Genomic DNA, 22,708 nt, shown 5'->3' on the forward strand with positions numbered 1-22,708 from the left:
TTTTAATGTTTTATCCTCTTCCCCATCAGTAATGGCAGTGCTGACATTTGTTACAAATGTTGCTAGTAACTTTCCCAAGCAGCAGCAACAGCAGCCTGAAACTAATATGATGATTAAAAGTGTAATGCTCCCCAAAAGGATCTGAATAACAATAGCGAAACTGATCAGTTTTCCTAAATTCACTCTGCTGCTAATGATAAAGCTAGGAGCAACAACAGGGGCACAGCACCTATTGATACAAGTCAAAAATCAACCTGTGCATTTCTGCAGAATTATGCAAGACACCCTTCCAGAAACCCTTTTCAATGCATTCAGGGACTTGGGGCTTGATCCTGCACTCATTGAAATCAATAGTAATTATTTTTAATGCTGCACGATCAACCCCTTAGAGAATAAATGCAAAATCCACCCCAATGGGGAGAGGCCTGAATGGCTCAGAAACTGAGTTCATGTGGTACCCATGGTGAAAGAGAACCCTGCAGGTGCTCCTCTGCAATTCAAACCTGCTTTTCAAACCCATTCCTATGTTTCTAAACAAAATTATGTAATGCCTCTTAGCTAATTACAATTATAACCTTGAAGTGTCTGAAAATTTTTCAAATTAGATTTTAAGGGTGATTTTTATATCTTTTGTTTTCAGTTTTAGAAGAACATGGTTCTAATCAGCAAATTAATTTGTTCCCAGAATTAATTCCAGCTATAGCTCTTAAAGTGATATATTATCATAAATTAAGACAAACCAGAAATCTATTATCAGAAGTAAAATGGAGCATCTGAAGGTGGAAATGTCTAACTACTTGATTTGCTTAAGTAGGTGTAATATGCAACATACCTCTCAACATCCAAATATTCTCATGTTTGGAGATATCCATTCATAATGGAGCTGAACCATTTATTGCTGGATTTGCTAACCCTAATAGACTTAAGTAGGACATATTCTTAGCTGGGGTAAATCCGTATATTTCCACTGAAGTCAACAAAGCTATGCTGCTTTATACCAGCTGAAGAGAAGGCCCTCGATGTTCAGCAGTTGAAGATGTATCTAGTTAACAATGAGATGTGATCAGCACAGTTCATGTTATATTTTCTGCAATGTATTATTTAAAAAGTTGGATTGATTGTTAATTATTGGGAATACTCAGCTGCTTGAACCTCAGTGAGAGAATCCATGAGATTGCTAACCAAAGCATTGAGATACTTCTAAACATTGTGAAGGATAATGTTTGAGGACTCAGAGCATTTGCAGCCTCAGGCTACGCCATGAAACAACCATGGTATTACTGTCTACAAATCCACAAAACAGTTTTAAAGAATCATTGAGGAAAGTGTGGGGGGAGGAGAGGGGAAAGCATGCTTAGAAGTGTTTGACTTTTAGTGCTTCTGAATATGTATAAGATGAAAATATTAAACTAGACTATTACCATACTAAACCAGTTTAGTTTCAGCATTACAAAATCTCTTTGGGTTTCTATAAAAGAAACAGCAATGAAAAGATCTAGGGAAAAGAACACTATTTTCATATTAAAACATTCTTAGAACAGAAAACTATTTATGGATGATTTTAAATTCAGTAGCATGTCCAAGTACAGTAATAAAGAATGTCTAATAGGTTACTTTCAAGTTTAATGATACATACTTAATAAAATCACATACAGGTAAAACAGAACATTAAGTTTTGTTAGCCAGAATTTTATTTCTGTGTCTCATTAATCCATGTGGCTGAGTTGCATTTTCTTCATAGTTGTGTCTGTTCAGTTTTAAACTGATTCCTGGCAGCATAGTCTCTGTGTCACCCAGGAGGCTTAGAATGATTGCCTCTTAATAGCCCTCACATTGGAGTTGTTTACCGCCAGCAGCTGAAATTAACCATAGTGCCTGACAGCCCAAGAGAGACAAAATTTCCAAATTAGAGGCTCAGCACTTTTCATTTCTCAGGGAGCCTTTACATCAAATGTACTCAGAGAGCCAAGTCATTTTAGTAATTTAAATCTGAGTAAAGGATTAATAGAACATCGTCAGCGATATACACAACAAATAAGCCACATAACAAAATCAGTATTAATATTAAGTCCAATATAACATAACCTGCTTTCGTATATGTTTGGTGTTTGTATTATAAGAAACTAATAAAGCCAGTCATAATGTGAGAGGATGCTGTATACAGTTATTTGTGCAGATTTGCTGATGCCTCTCAATCTGACGTGCACTATTGCTGTTATTACTGTCCTCTGTCTGTCATGAGGAGAGAACAACAGCTGTGCTTGACTGCATACTGATTGGTGCTGTGAGCAAACCTCTGCTATGGACTGTGCTGGAACAATGGGCTTAATTTCTCCTCTAATTTAAACTGATTTTACAACAGTGTAATTCCATTGACTTTGGAGTCACTCCTGATTTACACCAGCACAGCTAAAATGACAATCAGGCTCTTGAAGCAATCTTGCTTGCAACCTCTTGTCAGTGGAACTGAAACTCTGTCCATATGTGAAAAGCTAGTGCTTTAATCCACTGTTTTGCTTCCTCTCTATTCCAATAACTTATTTTAAAGCATATGGGAAAAAAAGTGCTCTAGGTATATGTATATAAAAAAAAAAGTTAAAAATCAAGTTGAGCAAATATTTACCACCAACCGTTTCATCTAAACAAAGTTGAAATTTTCCTCTTCACCTAGCATCCAGCCCCACTCAGAGAAATCCATGGCACAGTTCCCCTTGACATTAGTGATGTAGGATCACACTCCAGCAAAAAGATATGTAATATACATCAGGGGTGGGAAAACTATGGCCCGGGGACCACATCCGGCCTTCCAGCCTGTTTAATCCACCCCTCAGGCTCCTGCTGGGGAGTGGGGCTGGAGGCTGCTCTGAGCGCGTGCCGAGGCTCCCAGAAGAAGCAGTATGTCCCCCACCCCCTCTGGCTCCTACGTTTTGGGGTAGCCAGGGGGCTTCGCGTGCTGCCCGGTCCCCAAGCATCACCCCCGCAGCTCCCATTGGCTGGGAACTACAGCTAACGGGAGCTGCAGGGGCGGCGCCTGCGGACTGGGCATTGCGTGCAGAGCTGCCTGGCCACACCTCTGCATAGGAGCCAGAGGGTTGATGTGTTGTTGCTTCCAAGAGCTGCTTGAGGTAAGCGCCACCCAGAGCCTGCCCCTTGACCCCTTCCCATGCCCCCGCCCCAGCCCTGATCCCTCTCTGGCACCCCTGCCCCAGCCTGGAGCACCCTCCTGCACCCTGAACTTCTCCTTTCTGGCCTAACTCTAGAGCCTGCACCCCCAGTCAGAGCCCTCACCCGCTCCTGCACCTCAACCCCAATTTTGTGAGCATTCATAGCCCACCATACAATTTCCATACCCACATGTGGCCTTCAGGCCAAAAAGTTTGCCCACCTCTGATATAGATAGACATTGCACCATTCCCTGGAGTTCAGAGAATTTGGGTTCTTGAAAAGCATGAGAAATGGGCAGTGAATTCTGCAGTCAAGAACATTTGTGAAAGCATCTTACTATCTGGCCTCTCCTAAATACATACATGGTGTGAAAAAGTAAAGCTTATTTACAGATAAAACCAGTCCTCTTAAAGATAGGACTTTGTTAAGGCTTCTGTTTATCTCAACTAGTCTGTTTTATCTTAATCTACTTAATCTATTATATTTATAAACACAAGTTGTCTTAGGGCTGGTCTACACTACTGGGGGAAATCGATCTTAGATACGCAACTTCAGCTACATGAATAACGTAGCTGAAGTCGAATATCTAAGATCGGATTACTCACCCGTCCTCACCACGTGGGATCGATATCCACGGCTCCCCCTGTCGATTCCGCAACTCCATTGGGGTTGGTGGAGTTCCGGAATTGATATAAGCGCGCTTGGGGATCGATATGTCGCGTCTAGATGAGACGCGATATATCAATCCCCGAGCAATCGATTTTAACCCGCCGATACGGTGAGTAGACTAGACGTAGCCTTAGTCTCTATACATAGTATATCAACTAAACAAGAAGCCATTTAGATAGGAACAGAATATTTGGTCATCAAGAAAAGGAGGCATTTTATTCTGTTCTCTGCCGTAATAATTAGTGGTACCTTGTTTTTCAATACGTAATATATAGGCTTACTGGGATATAGTCTGATGGTGTATGTAGCTATGTTAATATGTGAGGGTGATGCTATGGGCTAGAATCTGTATGGGAGACAGAACATTGTCGGCAGCAGGTCTGAGGCTAAAGAATGGACTTCCCCAGGAACTAAGAACCATCACACACCTCAACAACTCCTATTCCAAGTACATGGGGCATTTCTTTCACCTTGCCTTCTGTAAAATAAATACTATAACACAAAACATCATGTATATTTATATACCCCCCCCAAAAAAAAACCAAAATTCCCTACCAAATCAAGGCACATCACTGCACACGCTTCTCCACCCAGAAAGAGGAGGAGAGAACAAACACACATGACAGATGTTAGTCATATTGTTTAATGTACTATTAGAAGGCGCTCAGATATGACTATGATAAATGTGGTGTAAGAATCCATATAGAATAGAATTATCCTTGAGTTAGGGCAGCTTTTGAATGGTAGGGCGACCAGACAGCAAATGTGAAAAATTGGGACGGGGGTGGGAGTAATAGGAGCCAATATAAGAAAAAGACCCAAAAATCGGGACTGTCCCTATAAAATTGGGACATCTGGTCACCCTATTGCATGGATTCATCAGCCCAAGGATGCTGTAAAGCCAACTTTACATGGCCAAAGGATGATTTCCTCTGTATAAGGGAAGGGGAGACCTAGACAGTTCAGTGCTGCCACAGGGACTTTTGTGCCAGACCTCTTGGCTCCAGTCAGAACAGAGGGTGTGGCTGGGGAAAATGGGGCATGGCCTCAGTATGCCTAAACTCCAGCAATCCCCAGCTACCACAATGATTCCCTAGTAGCACTGGGAGCAGTGCAATTTAGAACAGCCCTCTGACTGCTCTAATCAGTATAGGGGGACTAGCCCAGTGCAGGGAAATACAAAAGTCCTCTCATTTTGTTTTCTGTGCATTGCACCCTTAAATCTAAGGAATTTGCCTGCCTGTCTGCCTGGGGTGGGCAAATGGTGTGAGTGAATTGAAAATGAACAGTGAAATTGAATTGAAATTGTAACACTGTGAGCAACACACTCTGCTCCCTACGGGGACTGATATTTGTTTGTTTTGTGTTTGTCATTATTTTTACTCTGAAATAAATCAGCCATTCTATAGGAACCTTTTCCAGCAGGCTTTTGTGGTGCCTGGCCCTTTAACTTTGGGAATGATGAGCAGCTGCTGCCCTAAGGTGCTCATTTTGCATTTGAACTGCTGCAGGCTACACCTCCCTCCCTTCCAGCTGGTGAGTTTTCTTTGCTCCTGTTATAGCTTTCTTTTTTCCTTTTTTATTTATTCTTGAGGAGCTGGCACATCCTAACAATCTCTGTGTTACCCTAGCAAGCTAAAACATTTGCACTGCATGGGGGACTTGCCACTTCACTATATGCCAACAACAATGCAGGCAGCAACTGGAGGTGGAAAATTTTTCATTGTGTGGTATTCATCCATTTATGCAGCTGACTGATTGCTTTGAAATGATTTGCATAATCTAGCAGAAGTGGGAGGTATCTTGCAGACATGTAGAAGTGAATCAAAGTTAGTTTGCTGTAAAGGCCTGCTCAAAATTATGTGATATTCTTAAAGCACAGCGAGAGATATCCAGCTCAAAAGTATTCCATGAATAGTTTTTTTCTTTCAATACATTCCTTGCGTATTTATATGAAATTTAACATGTCCAATCTTTCTGGTCTGAAGTTTGCGTGTCCATCAAACAAAATCCATCTAGCTAATTCAAAACAAAACAGAGAGGTCAAACAAGCTCAAGGACCTTTAGACATTATATTCTTAAACTCAAAAACAGGACTTGAGAAATTAAAGCATGGATTGTGTTCAAAGATTTTGTAAAGTAGTGTGTTTGTGTTATGTTTTCAGGTGTTCTCAAAAATGACATGATGATAAGGATCATGCATTGTATGAATATTCTCAGGTATTTGTTGTTATCATGATTATTTGTACAAGCTAGCACCTCAAGGCCCCATTGAGCTAGAAAAACTTAGTCATAGACAGCCTCTGCCCCATTTGCTTACAATCTAAGTAGTGAGTAGGGGAAGGAAGTGGTTTTATCCCTCATTTTACAGATGGGAACTGCAGCATAGAGAAACTAAAGGTCAGATTTTTCAAATGGGCTTAGCATCCACATTCAAGATAAGATTTTCCAAAAAAAACCCTCTGCTCCCATTAGGCAGCAAAATAAATGGCCAAATTTTAGGTATTGAGCTGTTGTGAAAATCTGATCCTAAGTGGCTTATATAAGATCACACCAGCAATATTGGCAGAGCCTAGAACTGAAGCTAGATCCGATGAGTCCCAGTCCCAGTATATCAATCACAAGAGCATACTTCCTCTCATATTATTTTGGATGGAAAGGGGAAAGTGATCCTGAATCTTTACTTTGCGACAGAGAACTTTATTCAGAAACTGAAAAATAAGTGTGCCTGGTTAAGATGTATATGAAACAATACTAATGTTTTCAGTGGTATCTGGGGTTGTCTGGGACCAAAATACTTAACCCACTTGGCTGCATGATCATCATATGACTTGTCTGTTACCTGGGAGGAAAAGAGCAGGCAGGGAGACCTTGCTAACTTTTAAAAATGGCTTTGATCCATTTTTACACCTGCTATTACGCTCACTAGCTTTAGTTGCTGTTAAGGTGATTCAGGAAACCTTTTGGTCTTTTATTAACTTTCCCTTTTATAGTTCTTAGATGTTCATCTGCTCAAAAAAGTCTCTAAAGCTGCTAGTAAAAATAATACCTGAATATCTAACGTGCAAAGATTCAATGTGGGATGATGATAATAATACTTTGCCACTTACAAGCATACAACACTTTTCATCTGATGATCTCAGTATACAATGCAGTATTAAAGAGCTATCGTCTTACCCTTTAAAATTGCTCTTTTCCTTGCAAGTGATATTCCATAGGCTCGCAGTATGTTGACAATGCATCTGAAACTGAGAGTAGTGAGTCAAGAAGATGGGAATAGTAGAATATAGTTTTATTGCTTATAGATGTGCGTGTGTGTGTACAATTTTTATACATAATGTTCTTTGCTACTTTTATTTATTTTTTTAAATATTAAAAAAAGAAGATAATTTAATATCTAAGCTTCCCTGCATGAGGGCGGGGGGGGGGGAGCTTAGAGTCTTTCAACCATGCAAGTATATTTGGGGGTGGGGTAGAAGTGGTAAGATTCTCAATTATGTTTTCAACGAGGCTCCCCAAAACAGACTGTTCATGGTCATCCTCTCTCAAATATGTTTCCTACTAGATGCTAAGGTGTTGGCCTTCAAAAAGAGATCTGACCTGCATTAGTTCATGCCATGCATGGAAGACTATGGAATGTATCATCTACCCACAAAAAAACAAACTCTTCAAAAATAAAACTAAATTCCTTAAGTTTCCTGTGATGGTGATTTAAAAACAGGGTGATTCTGGCAATGTGAGGCTGCTCTAGAAATGACAGAGAATAACCGGACTTTAGAAAGAGATAATATTCTTTTCATGCTTAACAAAGTAATACACCTGGAGATTTATTTCTCATCTCTAATGCAGTTTTGACAGAATAACAGTACATTCTGTATCTGCTCTTTTGCTTTTATCAATTTCCTAGAGCACAGCATGAACATAGATACAAAAACAAGTGGCATAGCACCCTTAGAACTTAAATTTCACTGTTCCCTCTCTATAAAGCAGGCCTTGCCCAGCCACACACTTTGGGAGAAGTCTGCTGTAAAGAGGCATTCTACAAAGAACTTCAATGGAGTTAGAAGTCAGAGAGCACTAGTAGCCTTCTTGAAGGGAAAAGTTTCAGATAAAATGAAGGAGCATTGCAATTCAATCCAGAAGAGACTATGAGAGAGACACAGTCTGTTTCAGTCTTTTACTCTCTTGGCATGGTACAGGACTGTGAATAAGGATAAGGAAATGGAAATAAGCACTCTATCCTGATTTCCACTCAAGGGAGAGGCTGGAGCACTGATCATTAAGAGATCTCTGCAACTGCTTCCACCTGGGTATATTTATAAAGAAAAATTGTTACATGCAGGAGAAAGAGCATTGTAATGTTATGAATTCCTAGCAGCTCGCGGTGAGCTGAAAGGCAAAATGTCTGGTAGAAAAGAAAAGCCTAGAGTCCCTTTGCAGCAACAATATGGCAGCATTGGAGAGAGACAAAGAATAAGCTTATTGTAGATTTTATAGAGGTATAAATGAGAGACTTTCTCATCCTTCCTACCCACCAAAAATAATAGTGTGGACAAATGTATCCATATTTAGTTGCTTAATAGGTCTAGAAATATATTCCTACTTTCAAAGATAAATGAACACAAAGTGTGTGTGAATCTTACTGTATCATATAAACTTTTTTTTTGAAGAAACATCTGCCAGTTTTTCCAGCTATTAGCAAAAATGCATGTGGAGCTGTAGCATTTCAAAGTGCATGGGAAAATCCTAGAACCTGCATATAGTTTGTGTATGTTGACTGTACAGAAGAGTGATCTATTTGGGATGTGGGGAAGGAACTAAATTTTCCCCTTTATCCCCACCCGTTCCAATTTCCCCTCTATATCATGCCCTAAACATAGCCAGGTGTGCTGGAGCAGAGCATACACAGGATCTATAACCTCTTTCTAGGTTTCTTAGAACCTGTCCCCTCTTCTGTGCAATAAGAGAGACACTGGTTTTGGAAACATGGTTTCAGATGAGAATCTAGGGCATGCAGAGACTTAATATTTTTGGCCTATCTAAAAGAGGTTGCTCTTAGTAATTCTATAGGTGCAGATTCTTTAAAGTGCTCATTGAGCAAAATTCCCATTTAGGCATCTTAAAAATAATTTAAAAAAAAATGGCCAGGTTTCTAAAGTGCTCATCAGCACCCATTGTGGTGTTTTGGAAAATCTGGTCCATAGAATTCATTTTGTCTCAGCTGTACTGAAGAATCATTAAATAATTCTGTTGTATAATATACTCTTGTAAGATCTAGTTCACTTTCTCTGAGTTTCCATTTGAGCAGACCTTCCCCATGGTGAAACAGAATCTAAATTAGACCTAAAATCTCCCTAGGATTCTTACCAACTTCCCTGCAGTATGAGGATGAATGTCTGTAAATTGCTTTGATGATGAAAAGTGACCTAGTCTATAAGTACTAAGTATTTTTATTATTATTATAATTATGTCTATGTATCTATAGAGACAGCTCCTTCTTGCCTCACACACACAATCCTCTTGAATTCAGTGAGTCTTCTTGTGTGAGTAAGGTGTGGAGGATTTGGCACATAGCAGTTTTTTTTAAGCATTTATGGATATGTGAAGTAATTATGATTGAGACAGCTTATTAAATAAGGATGGAGCTCAGCTTGTAGTCCTGACATGTGAAATGTTGATGAGAAGATGACACTGTTCTCTAGAATTAATTAGTTTTTTGTTTATTATTGCTACAGTTCCATATAGATGTACATGGTGCTTTCCAGACAGAGAAAAAAGGTGACACTCTAAAACCCTGTGTTTGGGACTGAAATCCCCGTGGCACAAGGTTGAGCCCATGCAGGACTGGAACCTAAGCCATAGCATGGCTAAGGGTGGAACATAAAATAGAAGAGGGTATGGGAAAAAGGACACCTTTAACCATACAAATCACAGGATATGCTTTGATTGGTTTCTCTTTTTTCATTGTTTTGATACATTATAGGTAAGATCTTCAAGACGGCACAGTACTGGCCTGGGTCTGCTCCCACTGTTTTCTTTGGGAATGGAACTGAGCCATGTCATGGGGTGTACAGACCGTGTGCTGTCTCAACTGCTAAACGGTTAATAGGAAAACTGACTGCCAGCTCCATTGTGGCTGATTGGCAGACTCACAACAGCTGCAGAGTTGAAAGGACTGCAGAGCAGAAGGGCAGGGTGGCTGCCAGAGAGGCTAAGGAGCCACAAAGAGTGGTAGTCTTCCGTACGAGGGGGCATCTAAGATTGAAGGTGACTGCCAACAGGTCAGCAGTGAGCACTTTGGGAAATCTTACACTATGTTTCTAGTCTGAGGGGAAATGAAGCAGGAATGATGAAGCAGAGGTCAGTGTTGCAAAACTAGCCAAAAAATATCTTGAGTGATTTGAAGGAATAAAAATAAGTGTCATGGTGTGGTGTGAGAAAAAGTACCAATTGCTTATTGAAAAAGAGACCGGGGAGCAGCCTGGCATGTTGATCTGACGGAGCCTGTGGTGTGAGTGGAAGAGTAATTGGAGATAATATTTCTATGTATGACAGAAGAGAGGTAGTAAATAGAGGATGAAGTACCTGTGAAGGAGATTGGAAACCAGTATAAAAGGTTCAGGGATACAGTCAGAGTGGGAGGCAAAGGAGACTATTTTTAACAGCAGAACATCAGATGGATTGGAGGAGTGCAGAAGAGAGAATCGGAGAGGCCTTAAAGAAGGTGAGAGATGATTAAGCCCAGGACCAAAGGTTTAGTTATAGAATTAGAGGAGGATCGAATTTTGGAGATACATTAGAGGACATAACAGCCTGCTTATGGCAGGAAGAGAAACTATAGTTAAGGTTATGAAGCTGCATTTCTGGGGAGATGGTGAAATTACCGATAAGGAAGAAGATAAGACAGTTTGGAGGTGAGGTGGTAAGATAAGGAGTCCCCCCACTACCTGGTCCAATTTGAATTGACTGGGAACAACTGTTGGAAAGATAGCTGGACATGCAGGACTGGGTATGTGGGGAGAAAGGTTAAATACATTAGATACACAGGACCAAATTCAGAGTTAGCCTAAGGCCCGCTTGTATCAGCTAAGAAGATGTAAACACTCTGTAAAATATCTCCAGCACAGGGAACCACTATGCCAGGCACACGGCTGCTTCTCAGAGGCATTCGAGAACATGGCTGGAGGTGGTGGGAGGAGCCGTACCAGGAGCTGGTACTGCACCTCAGCAGTTCCCTAATTTGGCAAATCCCATACAAGCTATGGCAACACAGAGCACAAGTCAAGGCATCCCTCAGGGCTTTCTTAGCCTATGGGGGTGGACAAACTAGTCCCTGGATTAAGCTGTCTCCACTCTCTCTGAGTCAGCATTACAACTGGTATAGGAATGAATTTGCTCTAGAGTGCTTGGGCAGGGGGTGCAATGGATTGGGGACCAATAAAGAAGCCGTGAGGCAGTATAATGGAGAGTTTCTGGATACTCCTATCTCCAACCGAGGAAGGCTATAAAGACGTGATTGAAGAAGTAGGAGGAGATCTAGTCAAGCCAAGGACCACAGATGGAGGTGAGGGGGTATGAGGAGAAGGATATGACTGATCTTGTCACAGGAGAATGATAATGGAGCTGGGATCCTGGACTTGGTCATGAAAGTCATTAGTGTCAGCATTGAGAGTATCAGAGGGGTAGCCGTGTTAGTCTGGATCTGTAAAAGCAGCAAAGAATCCTGTGGCACCTTATAGACTAACAGACGTTTTGAAGCATTCGCTTCCGTGGGTGAATACCCACTTCAACAGATGCATGCATCTGACGAAGTGGGTATTCACCCACGAAAGCGAATGCTCCAAAACGTCTGTTAGTCTATAAGGTGCCACAGGATTCTTTGCTGCTTTTAACATTGAGAGTATGGCCAGTATATCCGTGAGGGCAGAAGTAAGATTGCAGAGAGTCCAGGAAAGTATTAGAGGATAGGAAAACCCTGGCAGTAGAAGCTAGTGGTATAGGAAGGGAAGGAGTACTCAAGGAAGGGATTTTTCAGATAGAATATAATGTAGCATGTTTAAAAGCAGAGGGGAAGGACTGGAAGAAAGAGAGAAATTTCTATTGAAAACAGGGGAGTTTTTAGTGGAAGTGAAAGAAAAGGGCAGGAGCCAGAGGAAAGAGCAAGGTAAAAGAGGAGATTTTTTTCTTAGCATCCATTCTCCCTGAAAGAAATAGATGAAGTATCATTCTGTACATATTAATTTATACTCCAGGGGCTACCTCTAAACAATAATATATTCATATGCTGATGCCAATCAAGCCAGAAAATCCTCCTTTCTGTAGAACAAAAACAGTAATTTAATGTTTTACTGTATTCTTCTGACATTTTGGAATATATTGTAGATAATGAATCATGACCAAGAAATCCTCAGAATGATAAGACTATAAAAGTTTTAGATGGACCACTCTGCAGGAAACATTTTATTCTGCATTTGCTGTAACTATTTCTTGCTGTTGATATGTTCTAAAGTCTGTTTACAAATAGTGTCAAAATAATGAGGAACTGAGAATGCAAAAAAAAAACAAACCCTGTATAGATGATTCTTAAGTTTTAGTTTTGAAGTATATATTTTTCATCGTCACTGCATTTGTTTCCCTGAGCTTCAGCCCAAACCCAAATGCCTACACTGCAATTTTATAACCTCACAACCTAAGCCCTGCAGATCCCAGTCAACTGACCTGGGCTCTGAGATCCAGTGCCATGGTTTTTTTTAATTGCAGTGTAAACATACTCTTAGTCTCTCTGTGCCTCCGTTCCCCATCTATAAAATGGGCATAATATCACTGCCCTATCCCACAGGTAGTGTTGTGAGGATAATTTCATTAAAGACTATGATGTGCTCAGACAGTATGGCAATGGAGGACATATAAGTAACTTACGTTCTACTCTATTCTACACAGTAAACAAACCTAACATATGACCAATTAATCCAAAGGGTTTATTCAAGTTAAACACTTTTCTAGATCAGGGGCTTATCTCCTGTGTAGTCCTGTTGACTCCAATAGAGTTGCACAGATGTAACTGAGGGCAGAATTTTGCTGCTAATGTTTCATGGACATGACAGGCAGAGCATTTCTGTAGAATTTAAATGGTTGCCAAAGGCGAAGTGACTTTTACCATCTAGAAAGCTTAACAAAAGAAAACTCAAAAGAAAAACCTGCTTTAGTATAAAAAGGACATTTTAAAATATCATGGGATTAGTAGTTTTCTTGAACTTTAAGCTGTTGTCAGGTTCATAAAACTATTGACATCCCAGTAGTTCTTTTGGTCATCTTCAATTATTTCCCAGTCCTCTTGTCCCTTTGCCACGGTCTTAATTTTGCACAACTATTCTCCAGGCATTTTTTAAAAGGATAGATTCACAAAATGACAATGAGGAGAAGGTGAGGAGATAGTGGTGCCACCCTTTTAACTTCTAGTCCAGTGGCACACTCTTGTGCTCTGGTTCAGGGATTTGAACTTGGATTCCCCACTTCCCATGAGAGTGCTCTAAATTACTAGGCTATGGGCATTCTGAGGTCACTCTGTCTCTGTCTGTCCTGTTGAAGCTGTTCCGCTTTGTATAAATAATTAAATATTCAACAGATCAGGGATTTGAATTTGGGTCTCCTGCCTTCCAAGTTGTAGAGTAATTCTGTGTGTGTGTGTGTGTGTGTGTGTGTGTGTGTGTGTGTGTGTGTGTGTGTGTGTGTGTGTGTGTGTGTGTGTGTGTATATAACAATGATTAATTAACTGTTCCACACACAGCAGAACAGCTTTGACAGGAAAGGTTGAGATAGACCGATCCAAGAATAACTCATAGCCTGGTGGTTGGGGCACTCTTCTCAGAATAGGGAGAGAGAATAGTCTGACCCATCGCTGAAGAAACCCACCTGGATACGTCAGTTCACTCAGTGTCAAACCCCTATTCCTGAGCAAGATCTTTAGAGAAGCTAACCAATGGCCAAATGTTAATGTAATAGAAACTAATATCTTTGACCTGCATAATCTGTATTCAGGCCAAGACACAGAACTGAAACCTCTTTAGTGGCCCTGATGGATGATATCCTGCTGATCATTTATAGATGATGCATTCCCATCTTCCTGGCCCTCTGTGCAGCATTCAATACTTGACCATAAATTACTGCTCTCCTGCCTGAGAAAGGTGACAGGGCCCTGGGTAATGCACTAAAATAATTTAAGTCCTTTTTGGTGGTACATAACCAATGAGTAGTGATGGGAAACTGCACCTCCACCCACTAGACACCTCTCTTGTGAAGTCTTACAAGAATCTATCCTTCTCCATTCCTATTCAACATCTACATATAGCGCGTAGGTGAACTGGTCAGATGACATGGATTCAAGTGCTAACAATATGCAAATGATACGCAGCTCCATCTGTCTTGCACTACTTTTGACCATACCACAACTACTAGATGGCTCAGTGATTGGACAAAATCAGCTCATGGATGAAAGGCAGCTAGTTGAAGCTAACTCAGAGCAAGGCAAAGGTGATGCTGTGGGCAGAGGAAAGTATTTGGAAGAGTTTGCGGCCACACTACAATTCCCTTTGGATGAAGGTGCACACACCTGCAATCAGTCAGTTCAGTTCCATAGCTTAGGAGTGTCATGCATTCCTCATTGATGCTAAGCTCCAACATAGTGATATCCACATGTAATACTTTCTATCATTTTCACTTTGTTAGGAGAATCTGTCCTATCCTGGCGAACACGACCTGGCCTCAGTTATTCATGCCTTTGTCATCTCTTGGCTGGACCACAGCAATGCAGTGTTCCTGGGCATGAAGCCTTCAATACCTAGCAAACTCCAGCTGGTACAGAACCCTGGAGTATGTCTCCTCAGCAACACTGGCTACTGCAATCAATGAAACGTGTTCACTCCCTGTGCCAGCTTCCCAGAGAACTTTGGTTCTCGCAACCCGAGGACCCACGTTTTGATTTAAAATTTTGCTTCGGACCCCCAGACCCCTGCTGAGCCCAGGCTCAGCCCTCACTCCAACCCTTCCCCTAAGGATCCACCCCCGCCACACCTCTTTCTGCCCCCGCTCCACCCCTGCCCCTCCTCTTCCCCGCTTCTTTCTGCCCTCTCCCCTGAGTGCCTCCCATCCTCCCTCCTCATCCTCCCTCCCAGCGCCTCCTGCCCACCGGGAACAGCTGTTCCACAGAATGCAGAGGCACTGGTAGGGAGGGAGGAGGAATTGATCAGTGATACCCGTGGAACCTTTGGAGTACCCTCACAGACCCCCAGTTTGAGAAATGTTGCCATAGAATATCTAATCAAGTTTATCTTGCCTGCCTGTATCTTCAAGCTGTTTAAACCACTTAAGAAAGCTAGTGCAATAGTTTAGAACAATAAAAACAATATTTTACTCTCCCAATAAACATATGGGACAAATTTGAAAATCAAATAATTAATTAGTTGTTATAGCAATAACTTGCTATAAAAAAACCCTTTGCCACAAGTCATAATGCTTAAAGTCATTGACTTGTGGCAAATAAGTCAGTTGACTTATCCCCATCGATCATTTCTTCCCTGACCTGCGTTCCCTTAGAAAATATCCAATCACTACATTTGGTCTCTGTCATCGTTCCTCAGGGTGCGCAGTCACCATGGATAATCCCTCTGGTTAAGCAAAAGAGGCACTTCCTGATGCTTATTTGGGTGTTGACTCCCTGACACCACTGTTTTGTTAGACACTCAAACAGTTTCCTCAGAGGTCTGACAGCCTTTATTTTGCATTGCAGGTTAACAATAGGTGCATCACAGTCCCTTAGCCTCTCAAATAGTATCCACCTGTAATATCCAGCCTCTGACATTGGACGCTCACAGTAATCACCAGGTTTCCAGATCCCAAGGGAACAGTGTACATACAGCTTGATTGGTACAAATCAGGATCAAGTCATTTAGAGTATTGCACCACTGAGATATATTTAAAGTGAAACAATCATACGGTTATTATTAAAGATTAACATTTCCGAGATGCTGAGTAAGGATAATGAAAATAGAAATGGTTACATATAAAACAAAAAGTATAACATGCTTTTCAGAGTCTAAACTTAATTTCAGTAGGCTAAAATCCTTGTCTAAAGTAGTTTTTCTCCTAATCCCAGTGTCACCAGCCTAGATGGCGGAGTCCACCATTCTTGGATGAAAAACCACTGTCTTGTTGCTCTCTCAGTGATGGATAGAGATGTGTCTTTTTGCCTTTCCCTTATATTCCTCCAAGTCATCATTTTTGTCCCCAGAGTCAGAAAGAAACCTAATCTTTGTTCTCTGTGCCTGGTGACTTTAAGCTGACTTCACATCCTCATGTTGATGTCATATGCAAATAGGTTTCCTGTGTGTTGACTTACAATGCTTAATTTACATTTGATAGAGAGATACACAACTTATCTGTTGCCTGAAATAAACTTGTTTGTCAGCTGTACCTTGGATACAGGATTTAAAACATATGTTTAATACACATACACAGCTTCTTAAATACCAGATGAGGATATGAAGATAAATGTGATCCTGACCATCATCTGAGATCTCAGATGACATTCTTTATCGATAACTACTATGACAGCAATGTGTTAAATGTAATGAGTTTGTAAGGCCTGATAGGAGAAGTTGTTATAGAACAGTGAAGCCTTTGCCAGGTGTCATTGGGCAGCTCTTATGGTCACAATCTTCAATCCAAATGTTTAACTAAATCAGAATAATCATCGTGTATTTAATCACAAATTAAGAGATTTTTGATTCTGCATAAGTATTGATTTAGTGATGCAAGGCAGCTATGAATGGTATTATGCAATGTGTTGAGAAGGAATAACTGATGCAAGGTGAATCTTGTTCTTTACAATAATTTTATTTTTGATAGAAATATCTCTCTTTTGATTACAGGATGTTGCTGAAGGGTTTGAACAATATTCCATTAAAGTGTAAATTCACAGAATCATAGAATATTAGGGTTGGAAGGGACCTCAGGAGGTCATCTAGTCCAACCCCTTGCTCAAAGCAGGACCAATCCCCAACTAAATCATCCCATCCAGGACTTGACAAGCCTGACCTTAAAAACCTCTAAGGAAGGAGATTCTACCACCTTCCTAGGTAACCCATTCCAGTGCTTCACCACCCTCCTAGTGAAAATTTTTTCACTAATAGCCAACCTAAAGCTTCCACATTGCAACTTGAGACCACTGCTCCTTGTTCTGTCATCTGCTACCACTGAGAACAGTCTAGATCCATCCTCTTTGGAACCTCCTTTCAGGTAGTTGAAAGCAGCTATCAAATCCCCCCTCGTTCTTCTCTTCTGCAGACTAAATAATCCCAGTTCCCTCAGCCTCTCCTTATAAGTCATGTGCTTCAGCCCCTAATTATTTTTGTTGCCCTTCACTGGACTTTTTCCATTTTTCCACATCCTTCTTGTAGTGTGGGGCTCAAAACTGGACACAGTACTCCTGATGAAGCCTCACCAATGCCGAATAGAGGGGAATGATGACGTCTCTCGATCTGCTGGCAATGCTCCTACTTATACAGCCCAAAATGCTGTTAGCCTTCTTGGAAACAAGGGCACACTGTTGACTCATATCCAGCTTCTCGTCCACTGTAACCCCTAGGTTCTTTTCTGCAGAACTGCTGCCTAATTGTTCAGTCCCTAGTCTGTAGCAGTGCATGGGATTCTTCAGTCCTAAATGCAGGACTCTGCACTTGTCCTTGTTGAACCTCATCAGATTTCTTTTGGCCCAATCCTCTAATTTGTCTAATTCTATATTCCATAGAGTTGAAAACAACAACAACAACAACAATCGGGATTTAAGCTCATCGGATGATAGTTAAGTCACATTGTTCTCATTGACCAAATACTTGCATCCCTAGGGACTCCAGATATTCAATGAAAGAACAGTGCAATCTGTTATAGGTCAAAAAATCAGCAGGCTTCATTTCAGCTACACACCTACTTAACATTCTATTTAGCATCCTTTTCATGATCTTTAGAACAATTACATTGTATTTCAGCATTTCACTCCCATTAATTTTATTTAAGAAGGCTTGAAACTGGACCATTGAGTTTGTCCCCCACCTTCTTAGTGGCTTCTGTCTGGTGGACGAAAAGAGAAATAATTAAGTCTGGAGTTTGTAAATATTATTGCATATGGAAGTATAATGACTTAAAGACAATTGATGACTTTTGATTTAATGTTGATATGAAACTTAGTTTTATTGGTTACTGTGTAGTACAAAAAAGAGTATTTGCATTTGTTGTTCTAGCACTTTGCCACTGTTTTTATTATAACTTTTCCTGTCATCCAAGTAGCTGCCGAAAACTTTGATTAAATTGAAAAGGTGGGATACAGGCAAATTTATCTGATATTATTATAAGATCCTGTTAAATGAAATACCTATTTCCCTGATCTACATCCACATTTTAAGGTTTAATTATTATAATTCAAAGTGGTATATTTCTTCACAGTTTTGAGCTGAACCAAAGTTTAATCTTCTTTCTGGAAAAAAACAGATATTATCCAATCATTATAAAATTTGTGTCTAAGAAAAAAACAGAATTATAAATGCAGAAATATTCATAATTAGAATAACTTGTATTTCTGTTAGGCCATAATCTGGTACATAGCACCGAGTTTGTAAGATGACAGGGGAGTGCCTACCCCCTGGTTCTGCCCAAGCCCCACCCCCACTCCACCCCTTCCCTCAATGCACCACTCTCACCCTTCTTCTTCACACCCCTGCTTCGCCCCTTCCCTGCCTCTTCCTGCCCCTGCCCAACCCACAGTTCCACCTCCTCCCCCCACCAGCACCTCCCAATGCTGGGAGGAAGCGCTGATCTGTGGGGCCTCAAGTAGGTGGGAGGCACTGGGAGAGTGTGGGGAGATGCGGAGGGGGGCTGCCGGTGGGTGCTAATCACCCACCATTTTTTTCCATGGGTGCTCCAGCCCTGGAGCACCCTCGGAGTCTGTGCCTATGATCTGGTATGTAGCTGGTGAAATAATACCAAAATGATATTTATTTTAAATCTTTCAGTTTAAATAGTTTTCCAATAGCTAAGAAATTTTTAATTGTTTAAATACCATATTTGCATAGAATTGGCATTGACGGGTATGAATATTTGGTCCTTAATAGTGAACCTATTCAGAAAATCTTTACTAAACAAAAGTGTAGGCAACACATTCTCAAACATCCATAAAAGTGACTGTTGCAACTATCAAAGAACAACTTCCTTCTAACCTTCTGCATTGCTTTGATGTTGCTGTTCAGAGAAAGTATCATAGGTAACTAAATTTAATAGCACATTTTTCAACAAATTAAAGATGGGCAGGATTTACATTATCTGACTCCAGGTGATTAACACTTCTGCACCTACTAATCCCATCCCGCTGTTTGATTCCAGAAGGTGGCAATTCCAAGAGTGATCTGAAAACATGGCAGCTTTATGTTGGAGGAGAGTTTGTAAATAAGACACAGCATATTTCAAAGTAAAATGATACTACAAACAGCATCGTATAGATGAAAATAATTTGCATCTCTGATTTACCTGTTATGCAGCATTGTTGCTATTCTTATAAGCCTTCTTTTGCCACATAGGCACTGGGTTTTATTTCAGCTAGCCACTGGGTATACTGTATATTCAAATTTGTGATTTCATATAAAATGTATTGTTTGACAGCATCTTGTAAAGAGGACTGAAATCATTTATTCACCTTTGACACAAAAACTGCTAAGCCATCTTGGGGCAGGGGAGAAGCGGGGGAAATCACGTAACACTGTGCTGCATCCTGCAACAGTAGGTGTTCTTTGAAAACATATGTCTCCAACTAAGGCCTTGTCTACACTACAGAGTTTTATTGACAAAAGGCAGCTTTTGTCGACAAAACAGTGAATGCGTAAACACTGTGATGTGACTTTTGGCAGCAAAAATGCCCTGTTTTGGTGACAAAATAAAACCACCCTGACAAGAGACATAAGGCTTTTTGCACACATTTTTTATCAACAAAGTGCCATTCTGGACACCATGCTTGATTTTATTGCTTTAATTAGCCTCCAGGAGGTGTCCCACAATGCCCATCCTGACCTCTCTGGTCAGCAGTTTGAACTCCACTGCCCTGCAGCCTGGTAAACAGCCATCTGCCCCTCCCCCTTAGAAGCCCCAGGAAATTTTGAAATTCCATTTTCCGTTGGCTTGGCATGGAGAGGTCTCATTACATCTTCCCAGGTGACCATGGTGGCTTATCACAGCAAACACTCTCCCACTTGGACCACTGCAGAGCTGCTGTATCTGCTTAGTATATTGGGGAGAGGAGGCTGTGCAGTCCCAGCTGCGGGCAGATTTCTGGAGGCTTGTGCGAAAAGGGCTGTGCTTGGGACACGCTGAAGTGCAGAGCTAAGATAAAGGAGCTGAGGCATGCGTACCATAAACCGAGGGAGGCAAACTGTCACTCTGGTGCTGTACCCAAGATCTGCCAGTTCTACAAGGAGTTAGGTGGTGTCCTCGGTGGCGACTGCACCTCTACCGCCAAGAGCCCTGTGGATGCTTCGGCAGGCCTGGAGGCAGCAGAAAGAGGACCTAACCTGAAGAATGAAGTCATCGATGAAGAGGTGGCATTAGACAACAATGTAGAGCTCCTGGTGGGGTCGCCTGGTGAGTCAGATAGCCAGGAACTGTTCACCACTCCTGAGTTGTCTAGCCAGTCTCAGCAGTTGCTCTCTGGCAAGCAAGAAGTGGGAGAGGAGACTCCTGGTAAGTGGCTGTGGTTTGTGTAGTGCAGAGGTGGCTTCAGGGTATAGAAATGTACAAGGATGGCTGTGTTTCTGTGTGCTGGACATTCCCCTGTGCAGCTAAGCAGCATGGCGGAACGGGGTGTTGATGCATGCCGAGCTCTCACGGCAATCCTCCGAGAGATCTCTAGGAAAGTTTCCTGGAGATATTCAGCAATCCTCTGCTGAAGGTTCCTTGGCAGAGCAGCTTTGTTCCTTCCCCCATTGTAGGAAACTTTCCTGTGCCTTTAGGCAATCACTTGTATAGGGATCAGAGCGCTACACAGGCAAGTAGCGTAGGAACTAGGGAAGAAGCCACAAGCATGTAGTAGATGTACCCTTGCTTCCCTGCTTACCCTCAGAAGTGAGATGTATGCTACAGTGACCCCCGCCTGTGGAAAAGTGTGGGAGAATTTGACTTTTTTCCCTAGTTGACTGGAATGCAACTCTTGCAGAGAGCTCTTTTCCCCATGTAGAGTGCCCCTTCTAGCCAACACTCACTATAGATGTGTGCTTGCCAAGGGTCAGTAAGAAAGTGATTGTTATGTTATCAGAGGTGTATTTTACTGAAATGTTTAAATGCTGTGTGAGAGCATAACAATCATGCTTCTGTGCATTGTTCCTTGTGCTTGGGCAGATGTGGCCTTCAGGAACACTCCACGTACACCAGCCAAGCGTTGCTGCCAGATAAGAAAGTGCACAAGACAGACAAAAGAGGACATGTTCTTTGTCTTCTCCAATGCAGAGAAAAGAGACACAAGGAGTGGAGGGAACACAAACGGCAGGACAGAAAAGAAAATCAGGAGTTTCCTCAGGACGCTACTGAGCAGATGATTAAAGTAATGGAGGAGCAAACACAGATGCTGAAGTCCTTAATAATGCTGTAGACTGAGCAGATGTGTGCCCGCCCTCCCCTGCATCACATTCAGAACTCTTTTCTGTCCCCTTCTCACCCGCTCCCCGGCCCCCCTCAAAAAACCCCAAACAACCCCTGCTTTCCAGGACTTCTCAGTTTCCCTTTCACTCAACCACCTCAGACAACTTTCAAAATGATAGCTGGACCTACACTCAGCTCTGAAAGTCTGCCTTTCCCTTGTACCTCCTTTCCCACTGGGCGTCTTTGTGTGGTGTGTGTTTTCTTGTGCAATAAAAGTTTTTGAATGGTAACTCATCTTTATTTGTTTCTTACAAATTGAGACAGCAGGCACTACCAATACATAAACAAGCAGTTTAATCATTTTCTTACTGGAACATAAGGCCCCAAATTTCTCCATTGTTTATTAGGAAAACTACATGTAATGTAACATTGTAGCATCAATCACAGAGATATACATTACTGGTTCTCCTTTTCAAAGTGTTGCCACAAAGCCTCCTTGATTCGAATTCCTCCCCTTTAGGCCCCTGTGATAGCTCTAATAACTGGCTGCTCAAAATCAGCAGCAAAGTGGTCTGCTTCAACACTCCAACTCTCAGCTAACCTTTCACCCTTAGCTTTACAAAAATTATGCAGTGTACAACACACGGCTATGACCATGGGAATATTAATAGAATCATAGAAGATTAGGATTGGAAGAGACTTCAGGAGGCCCTCTAGTCCAACTCCCCACTCAAAGCAGGACCAACCCCAACTAAATCATCCCAGCCAGGGCTTTGTCAAAGTGGTCCTTAAGAACCTTTAAAGATGGAGATTCCACCACCTCCCTTGGTAACCCATTCCAGTGCTTCCTAGTGAAATAGTTTTTCCTAATATCCAACCTAGACCTCCCCCACTGAAACTTGAGACCATTGCTCCTTGTTCTGTCATCTGCCACCACTGAGAACAGCCTAGCTCCATCCTTTTTGGATATTATCTCACTGAGGTCTAACCTGCCATAAAGGTATTGCCACCAGGCCTTTAATCTGCAAAAGGCACATTCCACTGTCATCTGGCACCTACTCAGCCTGTTGTTGAACTGCTCCTTACTGCTGTCCAGGTTTCCCGTGTAAGGTTTCATGAGCCATGGCTGTAAGGGGTACACCAGGTCTCCCAGGATCACTGTAGGCATTTCAGCATCCCCCACCGTAATCTTCTGGTCTGGAAA

Source organism: Gopherus flavomarginatus, chromosome 7 (assembly GCF_025201925.1).
Source record: "Gopherus flavomarginatus isolate rGopFla2 chromosome 7, rGopFla2.mat.asm, whole genome shotgun sequence".
NCBI lineage: Eukaryota > Metazoa > Chordata > Testudines > Testudinidae > Gopherus > Gopherus flavomarginatus.